At 39.9% G+C, this 20157-nt stretch overlaps 1 protein-coding gene across 2 annotated transcripts in view; it reads left to right on the top strand.

The window, feature by feature from the left end:
- Positions 1-20157, top strand: part of ADAMTSL1 (ADAMTS like 1) — an 874799-nt gene that overhangs the window by 22847 nt on the left and 831795 nt on the right. The gene's annotated exons all lie outside the window — the stretch shown is intronic.

The following is a 20157-nucleotide window of genomic DNA, read 5'->3' as shown; positions in this document are numbered from 1 at the left end:
GTGGAGCTGCTGTCAGGGAGGCGTAAGAGTCCTGTAAAATGACATAAGGCACAAGGGCCTTATGTGCAAACTCGTTTCACATGGCTTCTTGGGTATTGAGTAACATGAATTTCATGTAATTTGATTCTTGAAAATTTCATAAGATTTACCTCAATCTTTGTGTGTGAAAGTGGAAACAGTTTCAAAGGGATATCTCCAGGTGCTGTGCTGGGCATCGTTACTCGCCATCCTTCTGCCAAGGGTGGGGTGTCATCTCCATGACCTTGTGCTCGACTGAAGCTCCTTGACTCTCTTTGGTCGTTGTTTCAGGTTTGATTGAAGCCAGTATTCCCTATTATTTGTTCTAGCTGCAGGTGTTCCTGTGTATGTGGACTTAACTTTGACTTTACTCTAAGCTGGCAAACTTCTGAAAGGTGCTGGTTGGATATCAGGAAATCACCCTGGCCAGCAAGAGCTGAGTTCTAGAAGAGATCACCCAGTCCTCTTCCTTTGGTCAGGTCCTTCGTGGTTGACTGGAGTACTTTGTTGTGGGATCTTTGAGGAACTGTGGTAATGGTGACTTCTGAGAGCACACTTTTCCAAATTATGAAACTCTATCTCGAAGAGATGCACTGCCTTCTCCTGATATTTCTGGCTAGGTATATTGCCCCCATCTTCAGTGAGACATGGAGAAGACCCATTTTCTGGCAAATCATTAAACAGCTTTTCTGCCTAATGCCTCTGTTCCTGTTAGGAGGCAAAATATCCCTCCTCACACTTATGCTTGCTCCACACCGAACTCCTACCACATCTTTCCTTTTCTTTCTCACAAAAGTCATCAGTTGCCACTTTCACTCTCCATTTTTAGAGCCTGGTACTTCTGTATATAGTTTTAGTCATCTGGTTTTACAAAGACTGCCTTATTGTCCTTTAATATCTAGAAAATTCTATAATTCCAAACCATTTTTGTTTCTTACCTGGTCCATTTTTTCTGGCAAACTATTTCTCTCAGCATAAGTGTGGTAGTTCTTAATCTTGCAAAGCCTTTCTTCATTAGATTTTTTTTTAACTCTTACAGTCACCATCTAATTTCCAATTGGTTTCTTTGTTTTTTTTTCAAACTAGTCTCTTCTTGGGTCCCCATTCATGTCTTGTCTTATTTGTGAATTATGTTCTATGCCATCTTCAATGTCTAAAGTACCTTTTCACCTTATCAGTGTCTTCATCTCATTCAAAAATCTTCAAGATCTCTTTAAAAATAATGTCTTTTTGGCTGATAACAATGATGCATGACTGCTGATATATAAAATGCCACCTCAAGGGAAGCTGTGGTTCATTTAATGAAAGAATGATTATAATGATCATAATGAATGTAGCTGGGGTTTCTGTTGTTTTCGGCCGGTGTTTAATGTTCTGTATCATTCATTCATTTACCTACTTACAGCCCATATATTGAACATACACCGTATTCTCATTAAGCACTGGAGATACAAATGTGAAAAATATGTTACTTAGCACATAATTGGAGTAAGACAGGCATGTATAAGTTACAGTACAGTGGACTGTATATACTTTGATGATTGTTTTAACTGAGTCCTGTGGGCGCATGGAGGAGGGAGTCATAAAGTCAGTTCAAGAAAGGGATGGTATGGGGCGCCTGGGTGGCACAGCGGTTAAGCGTCTGCCTTCGGCTCGTGATCCTGGCGTTCTGGGATCGAGCCCCACATCAGGCTCCTCCGCTATGAGCCTGCTTCTTCCTCTCCCACTCCCCCTGCTTGTGTTCCCTCTCTCGCTGGCTGTCTCTCTCTCTGTCGAATAAATAAATAAAATCTTAAAAAAAAAAAAAAGAAAGGGATGGTGTGACTGATAAAGGGACATCAGACTTGAGTCTTCTTGGCTGAATGGAAGAATGGGGGGGAACAAGGGTATCGATAGAGAAGAGCATTGCAGAGGCATGAAAAAGAAGTGTGAGGTGGGGGGTGGGGGCAAGAATAAAGCAGTAAGCGTAGTTAAAAATGTGGCCTGTGGTAGGACCAATAACAGGACATAAGGCGGGCTGTCAGATTAGACCAGATTTGTGAAAAATCTTTGCACATTGATAGGGAGTTTGATGTTAACCCATAGTTATTGGAGGTTGTATGTGTTTCACCATAATGAAATGATCTAAATTGGTTTTATTTATTTTTTATTTTTTTTAAAAAAATTTTTATTGTAATAATATTTTTTATTATATTATGTTAGTCACCATAGAGTACATCCCTGGTTCTTGAGGTAAAGTTCGATGATTCATTAGTTGCGTATAACACCCAGTGCACCATGTAACACTTCCCCGTATCACTACCCATCACCAGCCTATCCCATTCCCCCACCCCCCTCCCCTCTGAAGCCCTCAGTTTGTTTCTCAGAGTCCATAGTCTCTCATGCTTCATTCCCCCTTCTGATTACACCCCCTTTCTTTATCCCTTTCTTAAGACTTAACCCTTAGACCATTGTGGAGGAAGGATTTGGGAAGAGAAAAGATCAACTGGGGAGATGAATTGGCTAAGTATTCCAAGGATTTGAGTGAGAGAAAATGATGGTTTGAGCAGAGGCTATGACAGTAGGATGGAAAGAAGGACAAACTCCTTGAATGGAATGTGGTAGCAGACTGAATTCAGAGCCAGATAGGGTCGGAGAAGCAGCCGAGGACTCTGAGCTGCACAGCTTGCGTGGACGACAGCGCAGTGTAGGGAGATGGGCTTTTCTTCCTGGATTCCTGTTTGGGGCAGGAAGATAAAAGCGTTTGATTGTTGAGTTAGAATTGGGAGGGAGGCATCCAAGTAAAGCTGCCTGGTAGGCATTTGGAGACGCAAGACGGATGTGCAAAAGAGGGAGGTGGTGTCAGAAATAGCAACCTGCCATGTCCTTAGATTTCCATGGCTTACATAGTGGTACTTTATATATGCAGTTGACCCTTGAACCACATGGGAGTTAGGGGCACTGGCTCCCTTCCCCCATAGTCAAGTATCCACATATAACTTTTGATTCCCCAAAAACTTAATTACTAATATCCTACTGTTGACTGGAAGCCTTACCAAAAATAGTCGATTAACACATTCTCGACTGTATTCTTACAATAAATTAGGCTAGCAAAAGTGATTGAGAAAATCATAAAATACATTTACAGCACTTGACTGCATTTATAAAAAGAAAAAATCTGTGTAAGTGGACCCACAGCCTCTCAACCCTGTGTTGTTCAAGGCTCACCTGGACACTTAAAGTTCTCTAGGACAGCACTGCTAATGCTCACATTACTCTTTTCTTTTAGCCATTTTCACATTTTCTTGACAAATTGTTCCGTTATCTCCTCTGTGGCTCTAGATTTTGATGTTGGTTCCTTTTTAAAAAATAAGTTATTATTTTTGGCTTCAACTTCAGACCTTTTGGAGTGATAAAAATTGTATTTCTTTATTCCATTTTCAAGTTGCAGTTCTTTGGCCAACCATGTCTTTGTATCATAAAAGCAAGAAGCCAAGCGTATTTCTCTTGGCTTGGACATTACAGGCAGGTGATTTCACAGCTGTTGTCTCTTGGGGATCTTCCCATTCTTCTCCTTATCTCATTGGGCAAACTGGAAACTCTCAAAGTCTGTGATTTTCAATTTGTAGTTATAGAAATTTATGGTTTGATTTCCAACCAAAACAGCCAGTGTGGTAGTTAGAAAGCATTACTTAAAAAGGCTTCAAGCATTAATCTAGTTTTTGAATACTTGTAATTTATTCCCTAATTGAAGAGACAACTTTATATGCAGTCTCATATAGAATCAAGAGATTTTCTTAGTTGATGCAATCTCCACAACGTTTATTCCATCAACAGGGAGAATATCAAACATGTCAGACTTCATTTTTCAAAGATCCTGAGATTTCAAGATAGAATGAGGAGTAATATCAATAACTAGTATGTATAATGATATGTAAATGTTCATGTTTATTTAAAATACTTTGCCTACAGATATTATATGATTCCACCCTGCTATATGAAGTATATAATAGACAAATTCATAAAGATGGAAAAATGTAAGTTAACAAGGGGCTAGAAGAATGAAGAGTTACTGTTTAATGGGTACTGAGTTTCTGTTCGGGATGATGGAAAAGTTCTGGAAATGAACAGTGACGATGGCTGTACTACAACATAGTGAATATACTTAATGACACCGATTGTTATCTTAAAAATATTGCCTTGTCACAAGTGGCAAGAGCTCATTCTTTTTTATGGCTGAGTAATATTTCATTTTATACATGCACAGACACCCCCCCCCCAACTTGACATGGATGGACATAGGGGGTATTATGCTAAGTGAAATACATCAGACAAGGACAAATACCACATGATTTTACTTCATGTAGAATCCAAAGAACAAAACATAATCAAAGAAACAAAAAAAATGACTCTTAAATACAGAGAACTAGTGGTTGCCGGGAGGGGGGTGTGGATGGGGGAATAAGTGAAACAGATCAAAGGAATTAAGGGTACAAACTTCCAGTTATAAAATAAATAAGTCACAGAAATGAAAAGTATAGCATAGAGAAAATAGTCAATAACATTGTAATAATGTTGTTTGGCAACAGATGGTGACTGCATGTACCACGGTGAGCACTAAGTAATGTATAGAATTGTTGAATCAATATGTTGTACGCCTGCAACTAATAATGTATGTTAATTATACTTCAGTAAAGAAAATTGTCTTGCATTCTCTGGGTAAAGTATAAATACACATCATAAAATTGCCTGCTGAATGTAGTGCAACTTACTCATCAAATTGGTATAATAATATCCAAGTTATTTGTTGATGCTTAGAAATTACCAGTGTGATCTCTGTTTGGTAAATGGTGTCTTAGTCTGAGCTCTGATGTGACACAGGACACCACATCTGACTCTTCCAAGTTTCCCTTTAAATCAGTGGCCGGTTAGGTGCCTGGCACTGGTGCTTTGTTACAACTGAGACGAGTGGCTGATGGCGCACCTAGAAGCCAGTTCTTCCCACATGGCCTGGAAACAATCTGTACTTTGACTTCCACGGAGAATGTTACTACCAACCCACCCATGGTAACCCCCCTCACACACTGAGGCATGCGTGTCCTTGTGCTGCGACCTCCTAGGACATTTCGGCAGCCGCTGGAAGTGACCCACATGTGGGCTGGCACCATTCAAAGGCCCATTACCTGCCCTGTGGCTGACATGGTTAGGTGGCTTGCCGTCTCATGAAGGATTTCTTTTTACCAACTGGTATAGAAGTGCTTCACCATGTTCACCACGAGGACCTACCATCGGAATGTCAACTTTGGTTATTTACTACAAGGTGCTTTATGTAAGAGAGTTTGTAAGACTAGTGTTCACTGAGTAGATTGTAATGGTTCATTTCTTAGAGCTTGACATAGTGTGCCTGGACTTGACCTAGATGGCATGTTGAAGTCTTGGGTTTTGGGTAGTTCAGAGGTACTGCTATTGGTTTTGAGATGGGGTAAAAGATCATTCTTACCTCATCATGGGGTAATGCAGAGATTTTTTTCCCCCAAATAATCACTCCCTGAACCTCATGGGAGGGTCGTGGCAGGATTGCTGTTTAAATTATTTCGTTGTTTTATTTGGATGTAGATGCACTTATTTTGCCTCTTCTTTCTTTGAACCATTTCAGAAATATGAAGATGGTATGAAAGCGCCTCAGGTCATTCCCTGGAGACCTTCATCACTCTTCATAAATACATTCTCCTTTGTGCTCTTTTGCATTACACTTCATTGGCGTGCTTTAGGAAATCTGCTTCTACCACAGATAACTTTTACGTGTGTTTATAATTCTTTGTACTGAAAGATGAGCTCAGTGTATATGTGAACAAGGAGAATGGAATGAGGTAGCGTCACTAATATATTAACTACTTGTTCAAGTCGACTGTGACAGCCGAATCAACATGGCCCAGTTGATAATAGTTACCATTCATTGAGCCAGGTATTATGTTTGGCTTTTTATGTAAATTCTTGTGAGGGTGGTTCTAAAATTCAGTGTTCAGGTAGATGAACTTATGTGAGTGAAAAGTGGGCAGTAAGTAGTAAAATGATAGACTTCTCTGAAAAAAACTAATCAACAGATCAGCTTTATTATATATAAAATATGGCATTTAAAAACACTCCAAAAATCTAAGAAAGAAAACTCACATTATGTCATATTAACTTAAAAATTTTAAATTTCTTTATGTTGATTCCCTGAATAGAATGACTACCAAGTAATATATATGCATAACTTAATCAATTACATTGCATTTCTTTCTCTAATAAAATATCTTTCATATTCTTCTGAATATTCTATTTTGAAAGTATGGTTTTTATATATAAATAGTTGCCTTCAAACTTCTTTCAGTTTGCATCCTTAATAAATTTCAAATGATGGTCTCCTTCAAATGTCTCTTCTCTATAGACCTTAATATATTTGATAGGAAAAATATTTAAAAAAAAATATTTTGTCAGTTTGTCCTCAGGTACCTGGTGAGTCAGAGAGCATTCTGATAAATAGAATATATTCTCAATTACATAATTTATAATTATTTCAGCCTAAATGAGCTTATCCTCTTCGAGTCTCCACTTAGAAGACTTTTTTTTCACAAATATGTTTACAAAATTAAATTCACCAAATACTTTGCCAGTATGATCTTTTTAAAATATTTTGCTAAATTTAGATTCTGTGAAATCTGAGGCCTTCTAAACTTTTTCCATTCTATCTAATGTAAATTTCCTGATTAAAGATAGCAATTCTGGAATTCCTTCAGAAGATTCTTCCCACCAGTGAAGCTAATACGAAGTGCATTTGGAGATTTTCAAATTAAATCTTGTACACTATCTGAGGAACTGTCATTTAATTATTTCAGTTGCTTCCTTTCTTTTGTAGGAATTAATGTCTTCCTGTTTAAAAGCTCTGCTTTTAGAATAGCAATTTGTTAAAAGTTTCAAAAATCTAACTCTTTTGGCATTTCATTGACACTGTGATTACTTCATTAAAGATTTATCATAGGTTTTCAGCAGAATGCAATAAAATTTAGAGGATTTGTTTGCAAAAATAGGTCAATACCATTGTAGGACACTAAGGTTGATTTATGAAATAATTCTACAAGTTTTCTAAACTCTGATTAATGACTGAGAGCAAGGAGAAAAGACATACTGCCATGCAGAAGTGTGTGTAAGCAACATCAGCTTTGCCACGGACATTTTGCTTCTAGTTGACTGTGTGTGTATACATATGTATAAACTATACACACATATATATATTAAATATAGATTTATAAACTTTTGTATACTTTGTATATTTAACTATATACATATGTGTGTATGTATATATACCCATCTATATATGTGTGCATACATATAAAGTCGTTACGGTAACTAAAAAGTATAAGGCATTGTTCTTGTAACGCGCATGCATATAGATACACTACACTTGGTAATTTTGTAAATTACAGCTGTTTTGATTGGTCGACTAAAACAGTTTGGGCTTTTTATTTTATTTTGTTTTATTTATTTATTTGTTGAGAGAGCATGGGCCTGAGCCGGGGCGAAGGGACAGAAGGAGAGGGAGAGAGGGACTCTTAAGAAGCCTCCACCATTAGCACAGAGCCCAAAGGTGGGGCTGGATCTCATGACCCTGAGATCCTGACCTGAGCCCTAATCCAGAGTCAGACGCTTAACTGACAGAACCACCCAGGTGCCCCAGGCACAATTCTAAATTATTTCAAGTCTATTTCTGCTCTATGTTTTTTTAAATTTTGTGGAACATTGTTTTTGCCATTATGCTATGTTCTACTAAATTTGTCTTTTTATTTACATCATGAAAATAAATGCTTTTATCTTCAGCGATGACCTTTTGACTGAGCTTGCCAAACATAGCGAGCGCACACACTCTTGTCAGCTGTTTCACTTGAGACAGAGTAAGCTGCCCACAGCTTCCTTCCCCGGAAGTCTCTGAGCAATCAAATGATTATTAGCAGTCGCTGAGCTGACTTCCCTTTGAAGGTCTTTGACCTCAAATTGCTCACTTAACTGTTTGCAAATCAATGCCCATCGGCGGAGCATTCAGTGAATTGTATTGCTTTGTTTTTTGTATGTGGGCAAGAAAACTTGGAATTGAATGAGTGGAGGAAGAACTATTTTTGCTTCTCAAAGTTGGAGTCACAGTGGAATGCGTAAATACTTCCGGTGGCCGCACATGCTGCCCCATCATCTCCAGGAACCATCTTTGGGAAATAACCCATTTTTGAAATAGATGTTGAAGCTGTTGGGGCACGCTGAGGTCTCTGGTGTTCACACGGTCAAGATTCAGCGTGGCGGTAAATGTCGAAAAGCATTCCGGTCCATTTACTGATTCATCCTCAATTTTCTTTTGAAATGGAACCGCTGTACTTTGTGTCTTACTATGTACTTTTTTATATTTTTGAGCTCTCTGCTGTCAGAGGGTTTATAGCAGTATTACAAAGTATTACCAAAAAATTAAATAGTTGCAGGTTTCCACTATAATAAATGATGAAACCAGTATAACCAGAGTGTTCAGACCACGCCCGGTGTGCTCTCCAGGAGGACCGCTCAGTCTTTATATCCTGTACGTATTTCATAAACAACGGATTTGTGCTTCTCCCCTTTTCCCATCACCCCAGCTGACTGGTGAGCTAGCAGCTCTGTGCCTTCGCGGGCTAAGGCCTGGACCTTAAAGCAGCTGATTAGCATATCAAGTGGTTGGCTGTAAAAGCGGCGTAGAATATTCCCACCACCGCTTGAAACCAGGAGTAGCTGTCCCACGCCAACGGTATGAGGGAGTGCCCTGGATACTGTCCTTGTAAGTGAAGTCTAATTTGGGTCAAGACAGGAAAGTACCTAGAAAACAGCATCAGTTGAATACTGAGTGACTCTAGATCTAACCCCATGTTATAGTGAGAACTCTTTTTTTTTAAAAAAACAGCTTTATTAAGGTATAATTGGCAAATCATGAACCGTACGTTTCAAGAATGTGCAGATAAAATTGATATATTTTGATGCATGTGCACGTGTGACATTATTACCACAATCAAGTTAATGAACATACTCATCACCCCCTAAAAGTTTCCTTGTACCCGTCGGCAAATTCTCTCTGTTGACCCTCCCACCTGTCCCACCATGCCTGAGGTGACCACATTGATCTGCTTTCTGTAACTGTAGATTTGTTTGCATTTTCTCGGGTTTCATGAAAATGGAATCCTACAGTATGCTTTTTGTTTTTCATTCAGCATAATTATTCTAAGATTCACCGTTGTTAGGTGTATCATGACTTCATTCCTTTTTATTGCTTAGGAATAGTCCGTCATATGGATATATCTCGATAACTTTTCACCTGTTAATGGGCATCAGGGTTGTTTCTGGTTTTTGGTTATTAGAAGTAAAACAGTGAGAATTCCTTTTTTTTCTTTTAAGATTTTATTTATTTGACACACACACACACACACAGGGTATAAGCAGGGGGAGCCAGAGAGGGAGAAGCAGGCTCCCCACTGAGCAGGGAGCCCGATGTGGGGCCCGATCCCAGGACCCTGGGATCGTAACAACGCTTAACCGACTGAGTCACCCAGGCACCCCAAAACAGTGAGGATTCTTGACTGCACAGGGGTCTCACATATTAGTAGGATAAGACCACGGCAGAAATTTGAGGTACAATGTGGTCTACCACAATATTAGAAGAAACTAGAAACTAAACAATTTTGGTTTAATTAATTAATTTAATTTAAGATTTATTTATTTAGAGAAAGAAGGAGAGAGAGAGAGCACAAGTGTGCAGGGGGGAGGGGCATAGGCAGAGGGAAGTGGGGAGAGAGAATCTGAAGCAGACTCGAGCAGTGAGCGTGAGCCCTATGTAGGTCAGTGTCCGAGATCAAGCCCTGAGCCAAAATCCAGAGTCAGATGCTTAACTGACTGAACCATCCAGGCACCCCAATTTTGGCTTAATTTAATGCAAATGTTAATAAAAATATTTTAAAAACAAAACCAAAAACAATATGACAAATGCTAAACTGGATGGTATACCAGGACGATAGGTGTAGACCATGACCGTAATGTAATCCTCTACGAGGTTGGTACTATTACCCCCATTTAACAAAGGAGGAAACTGAGGCTCAGGCAGTTGAAGCATCTTATTCAGGATCATATAGCTAGTTAGTCACATCTGTATGATTCCGAATTCTTATTCCGCTAAAAGTTGCTGCCATTTTAGTATCTGACGACCTTAATATACAATGAAGGGGTACGATGTTAAAGAATATACTTGTATTAAACATTTAAATTTACATACTTATGGAACCTTTATATTGAGTACAAGAGGGTTGCATAACAGGTTAAATTATGACCACTTTTCCAGATAGGGCTTCGGGGTGCTGAGAGCCGGTGGTAGAAGTGAGGAATGTGTTCCACCAGGGCCAGAGAGGGCAACTTCCAGCCAAGCCCTGGTGTAAGGAGCTCAGTGAGGGGATAGAGAGTGCTCGCCATAATGGTTTTCCCAGCAGGAATGGAAAGGCAGTTCAATTGGTCAAGGAAAAATGAATTAGGTGATTTCAATCATTAAGTAGAGCTTTGAACGAGAGTGAAACTCTTGTATTTATAGTTCAATGGGGAAAACATCCTAGGGCCCTAAGAAGAGGGCTGGCTGTTGGTGTTTCTATTTCCTTTTCATTAATAGAATATGGTAACTCTTTAAGACCCTCATTCATTCGTTTGGAGTACCAGCTACTCCAAACCATCGCAGCCTGGTTCTCAATCAAGAACATGGACAGATGGTATGTTTCTGTCTTACTCCTCTTGGGCAGGCTGGTGGGAACCCAAGGGCCTGGCTCATCTCTCTTCTCTAGGACTGACTTGCTCGGTGTCCACATGTGTCTTGTGCACTCTCCGCAGTAGCCCTCCCAGCCGGAGTGTGGCATCTGTCTCTGTGCAGAGATGGCCACATGGGCTGCCAGGTTTTGACGTGATTCCCTGAAATGCTTCTGACAAGTCACCACTCCTTGTTTTGATACCAAAGGATGGAAAACCAATGATCACCCCAGATTTTGTTACATGCTACCACAATAGTGTTTGTGTTGGATTTTTTTTTTTTTTTGAGACAGTTCAAAAACCAGAAAGGAAAACAATATGACACAGAATGCTATAAAAGATACTCATGGACCTACCACCTAGAATGTGCATTGTATTTTGTCACATTTCTTCTCACTTTATGAAAGAATTAAATATTGCAGATAGTGGTGAAGTCCTCTTGGAATCTTGTTTCCCAGTCCTTTTTCCATTCTTCCCTAGAGACACCTGCTACCCTGAATTTCATCAGTTCCCTAATCTCTTTATACTTTTAACCACATATGGATGGATGGATTTTAAAATTCTAAACAATTATATAAATTATATATATTATACTGCATGAAGCAATCTGTATTTTATGCCACACTATGCTTTTGTGATCTAGTCATGAATTTTAATCACTGTTAAATATTTCCATTCTATGAATATATCAGAGTTTATGCATTTCTGTTGATAAACATACAGGTTTATATCCATCAGAGTCACAGCAGAAAAGAGATGGCACATTCATGCTGGGTCATTGCAGACGATTTAATAAAGGATTTGTTTACAACTATGTGGTCAACATTTTAGGATACAGCAAGGGAGGGTACAGTATCCCATGGAAGCAATAGTATACCTATGACCACCCCATGCCTGACACAAGGCTGTTGTTCCTAGAGAGAGAGAGAGAGAGAGAGAGCTGTCCACTGTCCACAGAGGCCTGACATGAGCTGTGTCCTTCATAGAGATGTAGCCACTTGTTTCCTTGTGATCCCTCAAAAGAAGAGTGGACACCTTGACTGCATTCTCTTTTCTTCGTCTGACTTCTTGTTGGGATTCCCCATTGGATGCCCTCAATGGGAAGAGAAAGGGCCAAGGGAGTCATTGCTGTAGTCCTTGAAGATTAGCTTCCCAGGACGTGGCATCATGGAGAAGGGTGGATTCTGGTTCTGGGAGGGTAAAGAGGAGATGGGCAGCACACCACTGTTTTGTATAGTTTGCTATCGCGCATAGTACTTCAGGGGCCATCTTTGTCTTGCATCCATATTCACCTTTCTACAGTTTTTCCAGGGTGTATATATAGGAATGGAGTTGATTAGTCTTTTTTTTGTTTTTTGTAAGATTTTATTTATATATTTGAGAGAGAGCAGAGCTAGAGAGAGAGCACAAGTGGTGTGTGGGGGTGCGAGACAGAGGAAGAGGGAGAAGCAGACCCCCTGCAGAGCAGGAAGCCCAGTGCCGGGCTCATCCCAGGACCCGGGGATCACGACCTGAGCTGAAGGCAGACCCTTAACTGACTGAGCCACCCAGGTTCCCCTGGAGTTGCTTAGTCTTAAGAATTGCAGATTTTTCACTTTATGCATATTGCCATTTTTTTTTCTCCAAAGTAACTGTATTTTCACCAGCTCTGCCCATGAATTCCTTTTCCCAAGTCCTCACTAGCACTTGACATTTTATTTTTGCCAGAATGGTGAGTTTGAAATGGTATTACAACATGGATTTTTAATGTACCTTTTCTTGATTATCTGTGTGGTTGATTACCTTTGCCTGTTTTTGTTAGATATTCTAGTTTCTTTTCCTGTGTTTTACTATTCATAACTATTACCCCTTTTTTTACTGAGTTGTTAGTCCTTATTCTGTAAGACTTTTTTATGTAATATGGATTCTAATCCTTCACTTCTTATATATGTTGCAAATATCTCCTCCTAATATGTGGCGTATCTTTTAATTTTGTTTATAATTTTCTAATATTTTGCATTTTTATGAAGTTATTCATTTTTTCCTGTGTTAAATATATTTAGGTTCTCTTTATGAACAACTTTCTGACCCTGAGATCATAAAAATATTATTTTATTTTCATTAAAGTTTTACTTTTTCTTATAGGTCTTTAATCCATTTGGAACTTCTTTTTGTTTACTGTGCGATAGACATCGAACTTACTCTTTTCCCTTGGAAAATTCAACTACTCCAACACAATTTACTGACCAACATTTTTCTCCTATTCATGATGCCTTGTCTCTCATACTGTTTCTCTTACAGGTATAGGATTGCATCTGGGCTTTCTATTCTACTGTGTTATTCTTTCTGAATATTCCCACATAGATATAACCATGTTTTAATTACTACAATTCAGGGACACCTGGGTGGCTCAGTTGGTTAAGCGTCTGCCTTCAGCCCGGGTCATGATCTAAGGGTCCTGGGATTGAGCCCCACATCTGGGCTTCCTGCTCAGTGGGGAGTCTGCCTCTCCCTCTGCCCCTCCCCCCACTTGTTCTCTCTCTCTCAAAAAATAAATTAAAAAATCTTTAGTTACTACAATTTAATATTCTGTAATGTCGTAAGTCCTGTTACTAGAAGGCGATTCCCCTTCTTCCCATTCTGCTGCCTCCTCCTCCTTTTTCTTCTTCCGAATGTCTTAGCTTCATTCAAACCTTGACTGTTTCACATGAATTTTATTATCAGTTTGTCAATTTAATAAAATTTTCTATTGGAATTACACTGATTGCGTACATTAATTTTGGTAGAAATACAATCTTTATGATACTAAATCCTTCCATTCTTGAATTTGGTGCATCTCTCCACTTAAGATCTTCTATGTCCTTCAATCAAGTTTTGTAATTTTCTCAGAAAGGTCTTGTACATCTTTGGTTGAATTTCTTCCTAATGGCCTCATTGTTACTTCCTGGTTATTATTGAAAATGAGGTCTTTTTCTCCCATCATATTTTCTAAATGGTTGTTATCAGTGTGAAGGAACGGTATGTAATTACTATGGAGAAATGTTATATGTTTCATTTATTACTTTTGTATCAGATTATGTTATTCTTTGTTCAGAGTCTTCCACAGGCTTTCCATCTGACTTGGTGTACCATCCAAAGTCATTATGGTGACTCGTACAGGCCTACTGTGATCTCATGACCCCTTTCTGGGTTTATCTCCTGCCCTTTGCTCCTCTGCTCCCTTTGTGAATCTCTATTATATAACATCCTCTGCCTCGTCATTTTCTGCTTTACTATACTTTGTTTTTCTTCTTAGGTCTTAATTACTAACTGGCATTTTGTTATTTCTTGATTCTCTTCCTGCCTCCCCACACTGTAAGTTAGCCCTACAACAATGGGGGACTTTGTTTGACTTAGTGTTGTTTCTTCAGCACCAAGAACAGTGCTGACACACGATAGGCTCTTAATAAGTACTTGTTGAATGAGTGAATAAATGAATCCAGGAACTTTGCTGAATTCTCCATTAGGAAAACCAAAGACAAAGTATTAGAACTCTGACAGCCTACAAATCACAACAGTACTGAAAGAGATGGACCTTGTATTGTGCCCCTGCTCCCCAGGACTCTGGTGTGAGTGCCCGTAATTGGCTGACGGGACACCTAAGTGGACGCAGGTTACTCCAGCATCTCCTCTGAAGCCTTTGAACCTTCCCTTCTTGTGTACTCACGCCCTCTGTCCCCCTAGGCTGAGCCGATTTCCCTCAGCGCGCCGGAAGGACATCCTTGGTGAACCTTAGTGTTTTCCTTAAATGTATATTGGGGCCTCAGCATCTGCTTTGATGGTACCCTTTGTAACACCGAGCTGCATGGCGATGTGGCCCACAAACCAGAGCTGCCCTTAGGAAGGGCTTTGTCACAGAAGTCAGTACAGTTCTGGTTGTTCTCACTTCTGCTACTGCTGCGTAGCAGTGTATTGGTCACAATGTACGCAAGCGCCTTCGTCCGTGCCTTCGTCTATTCATCCTACGACCTCTGATTGAACAAGAGCATGCGTCAGGCACTCTGTTGGGTGGGGTAGGTTGTATGGTAACTGTGGTAGACGCCTGCTCTTGGGCAGATCATAGTCTTCGTGGAAATAGTTAAAATGCATGGTGTTCAGGGAAAACGGGGAAGAAGAGTAACTCATCCTCCCTGGAAGAGTCTTGGGAGATTTCACAGAGAAGGCAACAACTGAGCTTGGCCTTGTGTATTAAAGGATAGATGAAGTGTCCAAGAGGAGAAGGAGAAACTGTCTTTACAAAATCAAAGTGTTTTTGGTCTAGAAATTTCACTTATAGCAATTTGTACTGCAGAGGTAAATGTGCACAAAGATTTACTTCATTCAATATTGTTCGTAAAATCAAAATAATGAAAATTGTTTAAATGTCCATTATGGTGGCATGTGATGTAATGAGCACTGGGTGTTATATACCACTGATGAATCACTGAACTCTACCTGGGAAACTAATAACACACTGTATGTTAATTAATTGAATTTAAATAAAGAAAAATTAAATTAAAAAAAAAGAAAGAAAAAAAATTGAACTGAAGAGGTGCCTGGCTGGCTCAGTAGGAAGAGCATGCAACTCTTGATCTCAGGGTTGTAAGTTCAAGCCCCACGTTGGGTGTAGAGATTACTTAAAAATAAAATCTTTTAAAAAGTGAAGTATGAATTATTACAATTTTTCATTTAAGTATGAAAAAAGAAATTTACATGGCATTTAATTCTGATTTAATTTTTATGAAATAAACCCTACAAAGATGTCTCAAAGAAAAAAAAATAAATGTCCATGATAGGGCTGGTATAACAGTCTGCAAATTTTAGCAATATTAAGTCTGTATGCACTGATTTAGAAGGATAGAACATTAAATTTGAAAACAAACCCCTCAAGTCTCAGAATAACACATATAGAAAGAAAAAGGATGTGCTTATATGTGCATAGAAAAATTCTGGAAAGATACTGTTTTAGTTATCTATTGTTGCAAAACAAAACACTCCAAAGCTTAGTGCTTCAAAACAACCAAGGTTTTATGCTCTTGACTTTGTGCATGAAAAACTTGGGCAAGATAAACCTGGGAAGGCTTCCAGCTTCTCCAGATAACTGGGGTCTCTGCTGAGGTAGAGTGAATGACTGGAGCTGGCTGGATGGCTTGAAGGGGCCATCTGTGTGGCTGTTGGTTGGGTTTCTTGGTTCAGTTCCACACTACATCCTTATTTAATATGGCTTCTTCACTCACAAGTCTGGTGTCTAGGCTGGGGTAGTTGGAGGATCAAGGGCTGGCTGGAGGGGTCTCTCCCTGTCCCCTCCCACCTCTCCCCAAGTGGCATCTCCCTGTAGGAAGCGTGGACTTCCTCACACCCTGGCCATCTCGGAGTAGGAAGACTTCTAATAAGGCAGCTGGTTTGTCCCACGGTGAGCATTCTGAAAGGCCCAGGTGGAAGCTGCAAGGCTTCTTATAACCTGGCCTTGGAGGTTCCAGAACAATACCTCTGTGACCTTCTATTCCTTATGTAAGTCGCTAAAACCAGCCCAAATTATAAAAATGGGATGCTACCTCTCGATGGTGGAAGAGCACAGAATTTTCATCTGTCATTAATTGATCATAAATCTATTTCTTTTTAAAGATTTTATTTATTTATTTGAGAGAGAGAGAGAGAATGAGCAGGGGGAGGGGCAGAGGGAGAGGGAGAAGCAGGCTCCCCGTGGAGCAGGTTGCCCGATGTGGGGCTTGATCCCAGGACCCAGGGATCGTGACCTGAACCAAAGGGAGATGCTTAATGGACTGAGCCACCCAGGTGCCCCAACCTTAAATCTATTTTTAAGGTCGGTGAAAGATAGACTTTATCTTAGTTTATATATCTAAATTCAGTTATGTAAGATGTTTGTTAATTAGTAATTGCCTCTGGAGAGGGACTCGGAGGGTATGGGATATTAGGGAGACTTTTGTTGTATTTTATTTTTTTCAGAACAGTTTAATTTGAAAAAAAATTCTATCTGTCAGACATTTTTAATTAGAAATCAGCCCCCAAACATAGGTGTTGGTAACAAGCTCAGGAGGCATAGAGTGGTGCTGAGGTCAGCTTTTTAAATTGTCCCTCAGTGTGCCTGCGACACATTTGCTCTCTTGCACAAATAAAAGGGTTAGATCCTGAGAATAGGGGAAATAGAGGGCCAGGGTTTTAGTCTAAGTTAACAATCTTAAGTTCTAGAAGGGAAAAAAAATTAAACACAGTTAGGTCTGTTTAGGGTTTTCACTTAAAGTGGAAATCACTCTGTACAGGAAAGGTTCATGTTTCCCCTAAACTTCCTGAATTCCCACTCCTTCCAGTTTAGCCATTTGATGGGACTGGACCTGGAGTCTGTCAAGCTGAAGGTGAAGAGGTCCTGGGCTGCTCTTGAACTCCTGAGGCCCCTTAGGAAGTAGAACTAGCATCCAGCTAGCAAGACAGGAAGTAGGTGCAAATGGGTGTGAGGTCAGTTCAAAATCATGAAGACGCAGGTAATGGACAGTGCGAGAAAGACTTCATCTGCCACCTTGCACGTACGTGCCATGACTTTAATGATGCAGGAGAGCCCACCTCCTATGTGATTGGAAAGCCTGTTCCCTTGGCAACCTGTTAGGCTGTTGAGTGACCAAAGTGTCTCCCCCTTTCCTGGGACCTGGAATAAGAGACTCTTTTGGCTACACCGTCAGCAAAAGGAAAGGAAGACTTTTGCTCTTTAAATTTGCTTGGTTTGCTGAGGCATGACTCCTAAAAAATTCCAAATTTAGGATTGTGGTTATAATGTCTTTGGGGCTTCTAATTTTATGTTTCTTTATTCGATTTTTATTTTAGGAAACATTTTTTTTTTAATTTGAAAGCTTTCAAAGAAGACAAGAATTTTTAAAATATTGGCTGAAGTTCTTATAAAGGACAACCAAATACCATGGAAAAATCTGAATATTTCTTTTTTTTTAAATTCCAAATAGGCATCGTTATCCATGAGGCTAAAATTATGTAAATCAAATGTTTTATTGGACAGAAAGTTGCATTTTTCACGAACACATTTTACCTTTTAGTGCTTTCTGAAGAGATTATAATACTTTCCTTGGAGACACATGCCATCCAGTGTTTCTCAGAGAGATGCTGTAAGACTTTCAAGTTAATTACCCTACATATATAAAATAGTTTGAACACAGAATTCTGACCTCATTTGTTTGCTGGTCTATGCTGCTTGGTACCAATAGTCCTGCTAATAATAGACTATTGATAGTCTTGATGGTGAAATAGATTCTTGGTGGTATTGTGGAATTGGCAATATTGTTGGCAGTGTACTCTTCTTTCGACAAAACAATTAGAAACTCTGGTGAGGTTTTATGTGAGTTAAGCAAAAAAAAAAAAAAAAAATTGAAAATAAAGAAAGTCTCAGTGTGAAGCAATTTCCGCTTGGGGAACAGTTCCCTGTAACGGTTTCAGTGGGTTTAGGTGTTGGCGGGCCTCGTGTCTACTGGATGATTCCGTGCTCATTTGCTTGGCTTGAACTGGAAAGTTAGGTATGGAGGTTGCTTCTTTTCTCTTCTCATCAGCTTGGAACAGTTAAAATCATCCTGCTTAGGCACCTCTTACGAGTTACCACTAACATGCATGCAAAAATGACATGGCTGTCAGATCCTCTGGTCCCGATCTTGTATTTTTCTAACTTTTCATGAAAACGAAAATATCAAACGTGCTGCAGTGTTCTCAAGAAAACTAGTGTTCGAAAGAGTGATCAGAATTCAAACATGGATCAACTATACCTATGTGTATGTAGACACACATACATGTTAAAAATATGTGTGTTTAAGACATACCTGTATCTATAGCTCTATATTTTAAACATACAAAAATAAATATTCCAGAGGAACTCACAGACCCAAACACCCTCCGTTCGAGAAACACTGCTGGAGAATTACATCCCAGAGGAGCCCATTGTTGGAGGAGGAATTCTGTCTTCCATCCCTTTCTGCCTTCCAGATGCTGCCGGCGCTTCTCCTCTTTAATCCCCACCGCTGATTAGTGCTGATCAGCCTGGTTTTGACCCCGAAGGACTCTGAGGGATATGGCCACCAGGGCAAGGCTTCAAGGCTGCCATTATTGGCCCTACAGCCTTTTGGGCTTCTGACACCTCCGTCCTCAAGCTGTCTCTTCATCTCCGCTGCTTTCTTGGCGGCCTAATTTTTGGCTCTCTGTAGGTCAGTCTGCAAAGGGGGGGGAAGCCAGCACTCTGATTTGGCCTTTATTCCCCACTGTAGTAGGTCGACTAGCAACCCGTCAAATTCATGTCCAGCTAGCACCGCAGAATGTGACCTTATTTGGCAATGTCATTAAGATGAGATCATACTGGATTGGGGGGGGGTCTTCAATGTACTGACTGGTGTCTATAAGAAGAGGGAAAGGCCCTCTGAAGAAAGGGGCCGAGATGGGAGTGAGGCAGCTACAAGCCAAGGGACCCCAGCTGCTGAGAACCACCAGAAGCTAGGAAGAGACAAGGAAGGAGCTCGCCCCACCCCTCAGATCCTTCAGAGGGAGCATGGCCCTGGCAACACCTTGATTTTGGAGATTCTAGCCACTAAGACTGCGACAGGAATAAATTTCTGTTGTAAGCCTCCCAGTTTGTGGTAATTATGGCAGCCCTGGGAAATGAATACACCCACCTACGAACACAGACTGATCTTACTCTTTATCTCCCTTTTCTCTAGCTGCTTTTCTCTTTAGGCTTCCTTCTAAATGGCTCTTCCTTTGTTTTTCCTTTTTGTGTCTTGAGTCCTCTGACCTCTTTCTAGTTTACTCCACTAGTTCAGAAAGGATGGGCAGGTTTTAGCTGTAAAGTGCAAGCAGGCCATCATTTCACACAAAAGCCCTTCCTAGTGCCTATGAACAGCCCTGTAGACAATACAGCCACAATAAATTGTGTTAAGATCTGTTTTTCCATTAGACACTCAGATGAGATAATGGGGAAAAGAAGCAACTTGTAGAAACATTCCCTCTATCTTGGGAAATGCAGTCTTGTTTATTAAAGGCTCAAGGTTTGTGAGCAAGTTTATCACATTAATTTTTGTTACAGGAAGATTATTTTAGCTGACGTTTTTCTTCCAAGTAAAATTCATGGAGTGCTAACAGTGTCTTAGGCTGGATCCTGAGCCAAATAATTTGCTTATCCTTAGATGAAGAATGGCTCATTAATTGGGCATTGGACAAAATGTTCTTTTCCTCTATTTGTCCTTAATTACATTAATTAGCTGCAGTTTCTGTGGCATTGTATGTTTTGTGCATAACACATTCCAGGGCAGTTCAAGTAAGGTGATTTAAAAA

The sequence above is a fragment of the Ursus americanus genome, chromosome 18, assembly GCF_024610735.1.
Source record: "Ursus americanus isolate L20-20 chromosome 18, mUrsAme1.1.p, whole genome shotgun sequence".
In the NCBI taxonomy this organism is placed as follows: domain Eukaryota; kingdom Metazoa; phylum Chordata; class Mammalia; order Carnivora; family Ursidae; genus Ursus; species Ursus americanus.
Note: the sequence above shows the minus strand (reverse complement) of the source record. Positions and strands in the feature narration are given on the sequence as shown.